Source organism: Numenius arquata, chromosome 15 (genome assembly GCF_964106895.1).
Source record: "Numenius arquata chromosome 15, bNumArq3.hap1.1, whole genome shotgun sequence".
Lineage (NCBI taxonomy): Eukaryota > Metazoa > Chordata > Aves > Charadriiformes > Scolopacidae > Numenius > Numenius arquata.
The window spans coordinates 16,154,011-16,164,010 of NC_133590.1; the positions used below are offsets into that span (position 1 = coordinate 16,154,011).

General features: G+C 41.9%; 1 protein-coding gene across 12 annotated transcripts in view; it reads right to left on the reverse strand.

The window, feature by feature from the left end:
• EBF3 (EBF transcription factor 3) overlaps positions 1-10,000 on the reverse strand; it is a 128,378-nt gene that overhangs the window by 23,290 nt on the left and 95,088 nt on the right. The gene's annotated exons all lie outside the window — the stretch shown is intronic.

The following is a 10,000-nucleotide window of genomic DNA, read 5'->3' on the forward strand; positions in this document are numbered from 1 at the left end:
TCACTCACTTGTTTCAGTCAGCTAATAATTACGTTCAATGAGATAACAGTATAGAATTTTTTCCTTAAAATACTTATATTAACATTGGGAAAACTGTTCTTTTAATTTTTTTTTCCCCTAGTTGGAAAAAAAACCCAAAAGACGGCATTGACTCCTGTGATGCTGTCTGCAGGTAGAGGGATGGTCCTCCCATTCAGGAGAACCTGGCAGGGAATAATGGCACCAGGGTGGCCACAGAGAAGGGGACAGCCCCGCCGCCTTGTCGTCAGAGAATCCCCTTGCTGACAACGACTGGATTATGTTCAAACTCTTCTGTTTCCAAATCGCAAAGAACATGTTGGATTATGGCTTTTACAGCCCTGCTGGAAACGGAGCCCCCACATCCAGCCCTCGACCGAGGACCTCAGCATGTGCCCCGGCCTCGAGGAGGGCGAGCTCCGGTGGGGAACACAAAAAAATCACACAGAAGTTAGCAAAGAAGTATTAAAAGACCGTATTGAACATCCATGAAACTGGAACATTCATTTGTAGCTTTTACGTCTTTGAAGACAAATGTCAATTTACTCAGTTCAAGAATAGTCTGTCCCTTCCAGAGTCTTTTTGTAGAGTAGGTCAGAACATCTCCAGCAAAACAGATTTTGTACTAAAAGGTGGACTGGGAGAATAAATAAGGGAAAATCTTCCTGGCCAGCCCCAGTCACCTACCAAACCAACCGCTGCCTCCTTCCTCCAGGAAGGAAGGAAGGAAGGAAGGAAGGAAGGAAGGAAGGAAGCGAGGATGTGGGGACAGGTAATTATCAAAGAAACAAAGAATATGTGTCCTCCATTAACATGCAGTAACTTGTTGTAAATACGCTGTATGACAAATAATCTGTCCCCTGATCTTCAATCCAAAACCCTTGGGTGTGCAGAAGTGCACTCTCACTGCAGGAAGGGTACCAGGAGGCCACCAAGAAGCTCTTGATGGGAGCCTCCAGCCCCACCACCACTCCAAGCCCTTCCTCTCACCACCCCCAGCCAATGCTGAGGGACCAACCAGCCTCTCCAGGCTGTCCCACCGCAGGGCTTTGGTTCCTTGGCACACCTTTTGGTAGGTGGCACTCAGTCACAAGTAAAGCACTAATATCTCCATGACCCTGGTTTCTGCAAGGACGCCTGCATTTCCACTTTCACTGAGAACAATCATGTGTCAGGCTCTTGTGTTTGCCAAAAAAGTCATTACCATCATAATAGCTACAGATTTACGTTAAATGAATGAATGAATGAATGAGTGAGAGGGAGAGATGTGGAAAGCAAGGGAGAAAGGAATGGGGGGAAAAAAAAAAGATAAAAAGATAAAGAAGCTCCTGTGAAGCAAGATGGCAGTATCAGTAAAAAGGCATTACGTGGGGGGAAAAAAAAAGGTGAAAAGGTGGAGAGGGACTCTTGATCAGGGAGTGCAGTGATAAGAGCACGGGTAACGGTTTGACACGGAAAGAGGGGAGATTGAGATGAGATCTAGGGAAGAAATTCTTTGCTGTGAGGGTGGTGAGAGCCTGGCCCAGGTTGCCCAGAGAAGCTGTGGCTGCCCCATCCCTAGTGGGGTTCAAGGCCAGGTTGGAGGGGGCTTGGAGCAACCTGGTCTGGTGGGAGGTGTCCCTGCCCAGGGCAGGGGGTGGCACTGGGGGGGCTTTAAGGTCCCTTCCAACCTAAACCATTCCATGATTCTGTGATTTTATGTTGACTGGGGTAGTTTGAGCAAACTCGGGCACACATCCCAGTGGTGCAGCACACCATTAAGGTGAGGAAGGCTGAGCACCTGCGCTGACCTCCGAAGAGATGTTTTGCAGGGCAGGATAAGCCCTGTAGATCATGGACTTTGAGTTCTGTGTACAAAACCCAAGGGACAGGACCTCACACACCTTCTGTTTCCATACGCTTCCCTGTAGCATCCCCCCGAGGCCACTGGAGGGGTGTCTGGATGGATGGACCATGAGTCTGGCCTCAGAGAACCACACTATGGTTGGATTTATGGGGAGGAGTGAGCCTCACCTGAGACATGGACACCCTAAGGCATCAACCAAACCTACTGCGTTATCCAGACATCACTCTGCTGCTTTTTCAGGAGTTTAGAGTCAGTGATGCTGGATTAGAAAAATGTATTTAAGAGGTGAAGTACGAAGTAGTGAATGGAAACCACTTAAGCCCACCAGCAGTACAGGTGGTGTGTTGGGTAACCAGAGCAGACCACATCCCACGCTTTAATCTGAGAACAGTTTGCCAGGTAAAATATCTGCATATCTACCACGATTTAAAGATACAGAGTGAGCAGATCATGAGAAATTAAGGATCCCACCAGTAAGAAGCCAGGGATCCCACCAGTCGTTAGCAGGGAGTATTGCAAAGGAGGAGCTTGGCAGCCTTTCAGTGAAAAGGGGAAGGAAAACTGTATGATATCTAATTGCAAATGCTCCAACCATGCCAAGGAAGCACCACAGTCTAATACTCATGTAACTATAATAAAACATGGCACTTTATGAGAACAACATGATATGACTAACAGGACAAAATATTCTGCTCCAAAAAATAAGGCGCATTGCTGATTTGGTAAAGTGTTTCATTACATCAAAGCAGCAAAAACATTACATTTCAACTGTTTAATACTCTAAGGTATTTTACTAATTAAGATATATTTTACTGAAATAAACTGAGCTTGCATCTGGTTTTGTATTAGTGGTATTATTTGGGAGTTTATTCCTCTGCTAGGCCTCATAGCTGAATAAATACCTCCTTCTACAGACGGATCCATCTCCTTCCTCTTGCTCCCCCACACAGGCTTTAGAGAATTCTGCTGGAATTCTGCTATCGGAGCCTGCGAGCAGAGAAACTCCTCCTGGCTGAGAGCACCAGCCCTGTGCCACGTATCTGGCTTATAAGGAGCTGCATCCGCCCCTGCCCGAAGAGCTGATGGAGCTGATGAGCATCAGCTGCCATAGAAACCCGGAGGAGGCATCTCTGCTCCTGGAGCAGGAGGGGGCACGACCAAGGGCCACGGCTCTTCTGAAATACCGGAATTTCAGGGATTTTGCTGAAAACGGTGCATGATCACAGCACATGGAAAACCTGATCGTTTGCCTGTCCTCGCCAGCTTAGCTCCTCAGAGGTATTTATCCACCTCAGAACCATATGAAATCTGTGATGCTTCGGCAAACATCTGTAAGAGCCGGTATTCGGCACAGCTCCTCTCCCTTTATACTTGGCAGCGATCACCCAGCATAAGAATATAATACTGCAATATTTTAATGTAATATTTAGACAAATAGGATTTATAATCAGATCCTTCATATCGCCCAACATAGCTTTTACAACAATGTTCCTCTGGCATGTCATAATTTTAAACAAAAATGTATCTTACTCAAAGTTGTGAAATCTCTGTATTACCTGTGGATATTGGAAAAAATACCTCAAATAACTAACTGATCTCAATGAGTCTATAAAAAAGCTCTATTAAATGCTAAAGCACAGTGGATGCTACAACTTTAAAAATAGAAAGAAAGCCCATGTTATTAGTATTCTAATTGTTCAGAATCATGTGAGACTATTAGTTTAGTTTTCAATGACAATTTAAAAATACTTGTGAAGTACAAAATAAAAATATCTTCATATACTAAAGTTATTTAGCTTAGAGGAAACTGAAAAAGCTGAAGGTGTTTACTCAGGTATTTAACAAGACTAAAGAAAAGTTTTCTGAGGAGCCATATTGCACATCCATCTATAAGGAGATCTTCTCAAGATTGTGTAAAAAAAAATTCCTTTCTTTCCCCACTTAATATTTGTATATGTTGGAAATTGCGTAATTAAAAATATAAAACCATCCAGTCCTAGACTGCAATTTTCAAGCTTAGAAATAGGATTAAACAAAAGAAATTCAGGAAACGTGGATTGTTAACATAGCCATCTTCATCCCCCCACCAGCTCGCTCCGCATGGCCATGGCCACTGGACGTCCACCACCAGGAGCAGCTCCTGTCCCAAAGCATCATCCCACGCCAGGGACCAGCATCACCCCAACCGCCAGCAAACACCCGATGGGGAACACCAGATCTACCACGGAGCTCTGCTCATCACCCAACTTTGCATGGTTTCAGTGAAAGTTTGTGTGTTTAAAAATCAATAGTCATCTAGGCAATTTATATTCAGCCTGTGAATAACAACCACGTTGACTAACAACTCTTGCGGAAATACCTGTCTTCCATAGGCTTGTGAAATGGGTTTAAAAAAAATTCTAGAAACATTAGGTTTTGTTAAGAAGCTACATAATGGACAATGTCTTAGAAATTGTTTTAAAATATAAATAATAGTCGGCATCCCAAATATTTGGGATTTTTATTTGATTTTTTTCTTTAGCAAATTGCATTCACTACAGTTGTGATATTTAGTTAAAAATAAAATAAAATTGAGGCTTCAGGGCCATGCCAATGTCTTTAAACCAACTTTCATGAATATCACTTGACCAAAAAGATGTGTCCATAAGAGTCAGGCTTCCCAGCAACTAAGGTTTGACAGGAAAACACTACCAAGCTTTTTAATTATAGCAGTAGCACTGCAATACACAGCAGTATAAGAAGTTCCAAAATACAATAATCTCATTATTCTTATTAACCCTGAGCTTCTGGGCGTTTTCCTTATTTCCATGTTACGTTAGACTCAATGCAAAGGCCATGAAGTCAAAGGACATGGCTCTTTTCAGCTCAATAACACTTCGATGAGGGTACAAATTAATTTAATGGGAATACTGGTGTAGGCATGTATCATGTAGAGCAGTAACGAGCCAAAACCAGACATTCAGCTGGATATCTTCCAATGCAACCCAGATTTCTCTGTTTGCTATCTTGCTTTCATAATATGAGAACAAGATGTATGTTTTCAGTGAAATATCTTATTTCCTCTCCTTCCACCTTTTTTCTTTGATTTGAAACTTTGGGAAGTTTTTAGCCTGAGTGTTACAATCAGCCTACAGGAATAAAAAATAGCAATAAACCTAAATTTATAGAAATAAAAATAGAATTAGACAGTTTAATATCCAGGAAACTGATTTTACTATTTCACTATATACAGCATATAGAAAAAAAAAAAAAAAGAAGAGAAGCATTTTCCCCCCCCTTCTCAGAGAAAACAAGGTAAAGGTCTTATTCAGCACTCAAATTTTCCTGATTATTACATGAAGCCAAGATGACCCTTTTGTCCTTTTTTTCAAGATGAATTGCCATCGCATCAGTGCTACGTTTTGTCAGTTTGGGTACAGCAGAGTCAATACCTTCACCTTGACACGGAAACTTTGTGATTTATCAGTTCTGCCGCGACTCGGTGCTACCACGACCTGGCGAGGTGCAGCCACTCATGGCACTGGGAGCAGACTTTGGTCACAGCTACTTGGAAAAAAATAAAGCACTCTCTGATGATAGACAAATGTGTCTTGTTAGCAACAGCCAAAAAGCGCTTGACTTGTACTAATAACAAAAAGGCCATGTTGGTCACCATGGGTCTAAAGACGAAGCACCCTGTCACTGCCTTGGTTGGGAAATTAGCAAATAATGTTCCTTTTCCTTGATAAATGGGTGACAGTTCTCTCTCACCAATCATTTTTTAACATTTTGATGCATGTCTATGATCCCGCTGGAGGAACAGAAAAGTTTACTGGCCCTCAATTTTCAGATGATGAATGGAACACTCTAAATGTGCGATTTCTGTATGAGGTATAGTTCATTTTAAGCAATTCTAGTAAATGGGTGTCACTGATTAGGACAAATAGTCTACTTGTGCAATAGCACAAATGGTATGTCTCATTCTTCTGGCCTCCTTTGAGACAGAAAAGAAAGGGGACAACAATGACCCTGATAAACCTGGAATTGCTACTGTTTAAAAAAGAGCTATTATATAATATACATTATCCAACATGCTATTGACTTGATGCTACTAAATCATTTCTGTATGTTTAGCATCGCCCCATTAATTAAAAATGTATGTCATTCTCAAAAACCTTCTTTACAAGAACAGACAGTTAACCAGTTAACTGGGATCTCTTTCTCTTTGACATTACCTTTTTAAGGAAAATATATTTTACTCTAGAGCAACAAAGCTGTTAAACCAATTAACAGAGATGCTTTCTGGTTTTGACTCTTTAATGCTAACTTTGACTGGCTTAGAAAGGCCCATCCTGAAGAAAGGGCAAGAATATTTGTTCTATCTTTATTTTTTTCAGCTTGCTAACAACCGATACTGACACGAGGTCTGATCAATAAATAACCAATACTGTAATAACAGTGACTGTAAGATGCTTCAGGACAACAGCACTTAAAAAAAAAAAAAAAGGAAATGCAATATATATGAATTAGAAATGCTGAGGATTTCATTAAAATGAATGTAACTGTACTTTTTTTTTTTTGAAGGATTTCCAATAAAGGCCTGTATCCATTGTATATATTTTTAGCATTCGTTTTGCAAAGTCACCAGATTTCATACTTAAGAACAATAATTGAATATGTACAAGAAATAATCAGGTGATTTAAATTTAACTAAGGCATTAGCATGTAGTTTAGCATAGTAAAAATAGTATGATTTGTGGGAGGCAATTAACAATCATTTGCTCTGTGGATACAAGTAATTTGTTTAAAGAGCACTGACCTATGAGACAGCTAGTTTGTGTTGGCTGTGATGGAAGGGAGCTATTGACTCTAAACAGTGTAACAGCGCCATTGACAGAATCACATTTGAATGCACACAAAAGATCTCGAAAATACTTGAGGAACACGAGATCTTTCAGAGGGGGAAGTGGAGTGGGGGTTGACCGAGGGAAGCCAGCCAAGGCGGAGGTCTCCCTGCCGAGGCAAAAACCCAGCCAAACCCAAAACTCTGGACAATGTCGTGAGGAAAGAGGGTTTCCCCCCCTTGGGGCTGTGCCAGCCCCACAGCCCGGCCGCACTCCTTCAGCAGAAATACTCTATCAGAAGGAACACAAACCCTGAGCGATTGCTGGCCGAGTGACGGTTTCATACGCTTAAAATTGAATGCGAGTCTTTGTGCAAAAAATAATCGTTTTTGTGTTTGCATCCAGCAAACGCATGGCAGGCCTGGGAACGGTTCCACGTCTTCAACATTCGTGCTTCCTCCACCTCTGCTTTGGACATGTTGGCAACCGAGTGCCAACACCCTCTGCAGCCACGGGCACGGGCTGCTGGGGATGATCCGCTGTCCCCCGACGATTTGGGTCATTTCTTTAATTCGGCAAAAGAAGTTATCAAAATAAGGGTGCGCACCAGCAACATGCGGGTGAGAGCCGTCCGCGCTACAAGTTCCAAGTGCCAAAGAGCACTCCTTGTGACTATTTTAATGTACTCTGGGTCGGACTAGACTTCCTTTATTTGCTAGGAAATCATTATGCAAAATACACACTTAGAGAAAACAGTAACGCGGTGGCACAAATACACTGTAAGTACAGTACTGCTGCTCGTCTCAAAGTAAACCCACAGAAGCTACAGAGCTTAAAATATGTGTATAAAGGTGCAATTTTATCTGTAACATAATTTCATTTAGAAGCATACAAATCACAATTTGCCATAATCAAATAACACTGCAGTGCTTATATTCTAATTAAAAAATAATCTCTGATATTTAATTTGGAAACCTGGAAGACTTTAGCAGCAAAATTACGGCTACAACCTGCAGAAACCACTCGATTTTCTCAGAGAGATAGAGAATTTTTCAGGTAGTGTTTTTAAAATTATTATTAAACAAGTAAACCATGCGCTGTTCGATATATATTAAAACAAGTATTCTACCCAGTTATTAATTTGCACTATTCACTTTTAAATGCAGCAAATACCTCATTAATTTAATTTTAGGTGCCCACCAGTTTATATTGCATTTTACAGTCTAGAAGGCAATTTACTATTAACTGGCAATTACATACAGAATGATTGTTAATTCTGCTCCTAAGTGCTAGCTGCTTGAAAATTGTTATCTCTCTCTAATTTTTGACCTTCTTACAACAGGGGTGAGGTACACTGGGAATACAAAGGACTAGTAGAGAAGAGCTGGACATGTCATTTGTGACTCATTCTTTTAATTCACCGTGCTAATCAACTGAACTGCCACAGTCTCCCAAGGTAATTGTATCTTTATAATAGTTGAAAGCAGCGGGCAAAAAGGCAGGGATAGATGGGGAAAGGCCCTGCCTCCGCCTGCTGAGAGACGGCGTGCTCCTCCTCCGGCGTGAGACTAATGGGGGCTTTTCAGAAAAATCTGGAACTTTCATATCTCCGCACCCTGATCATTTAATGTCTTCAACTTCTCGGCTCACAAAGGCTTTGTGCACCACACTACACTCTTGTTTCATTATTCTGCAGCCTTGTTGCCCTATGGTCTACCTCCTGCCGGGAAGGTTAAATGTTAGAGTGCCAAGCCAGACTGCAAGCATGGTGGGACACTGATGGGAAACAGATGCCCTGGGGATCCAGCCCCTCCCTCCTCCAGGGCTACATCATTTTCGTTTTCTGAAATACAGTGAGGCTTGGCTTCGCTCTCAACGGCAGCTCTAATTTCCAAAGACTATCTCAGTCGCCCTATCGCTTCTGGATAAAGCGGAGCAGGCAGAAGTTTCTCCGTCAGGCAGGCGCTGGCTTTATCTTTTTTATTTTCTTATTGCTGGGGTATACAGGCTTTTGTCTCCCTCAAAAGGTGTTCTGAATACATATTCCCGTTAAAGTGTTGTTAGCAATGCAACTTTATTACAATTTAATTCCAGCGGGAGAAGCTCCTGACATTCTCACGATTCTTTTGAACATCTTTACTTAGCAATGAAGACAAAAGACGACCCCAGGAAGGAAGAAACAAATGGCTTTTCCTTACAGTTTCATACATATTTGCATTTACACATTAGAAAGAAGTTCAAAACAGCAAAAATTTGCCAAATTTGCAAAATGCACACCTAAGAAATCAGTTTAAGACATGACTGTAAAGCGATTCCAAATTCCAGGGCTGTGCAGCGAGAGCCAGACCGTCATCTGGTTCAAATCTGCAGCGCTTCCCTGCCTGTGATGGAACCGCACCAGCTCGCAACAGCTAAAATAGCTGGAACTCAACTCTGAGGCTTCTAATTCATTCATTTTTTATTTCGCTGAACACTTATCTGAGCTTCACAGACATCTTTGTCAGGACATTCTGCTGAAGCCTTGCAGGGGCTGGGTTCATACCAGCACTTTGAAGGCTGTAGCCCCACCTGCAGTGACCACCTTTGCAGAAGACAACGAGACAACACCCACTTTCCAGATATGTCCTCAGCACCAAAACCACCACCACCCCGTTCGGGAACTCTGGTAGCGACCCAACCAGAAAGATCCAGAAAATGTAAATATTCTCTCCCCTGCCAGCCAGGAGCGAGGCCCCCAGGCATGAACACGAGCACTGGTTCTGGTCAGGTTCTGATTTCTTTGGGGACAGATGGAAGATGGGCATCTCCAATGCCACCTTCACTTAAAAGTTCATTTCCGCAATAGACCTTAGGCAGACAGAAAAACACACCCTTGGTGTGTTAACTGTTTAAAAAGTTCCTAGCTTAAAACTACCCAGGAACACACTTTTCCCATTAGATATAAATTAACAGATAGAAACAGTTGCAGTCTACTGGGAAAATATTCATCAAAATGCACATCATCTGCACATCATCTGCAATCTGCATTATCTAGCCAATAAGCAGCAAGAACTCTCCCCGAATCCCTGCAGTCTGTCGAGTAAACAGTTAAAGGCTCTTTGTTTTCAAAAGAGAGATTGATTCATCAGATCAAATTTATTACCTAGAATCCTCATCCAAAAGTACGGTAAATTAAATTGCCATTTCTCCCCTTTTCCTCCCAGCACCTCAGTTAAATTCATTGTTAAATGCCAGAAAAACTGTAATACACATTTTAGATAAAAAGCCAGCAATACTTCATCCCAAAGTAAGAATTTTCATATTAAAACCACTG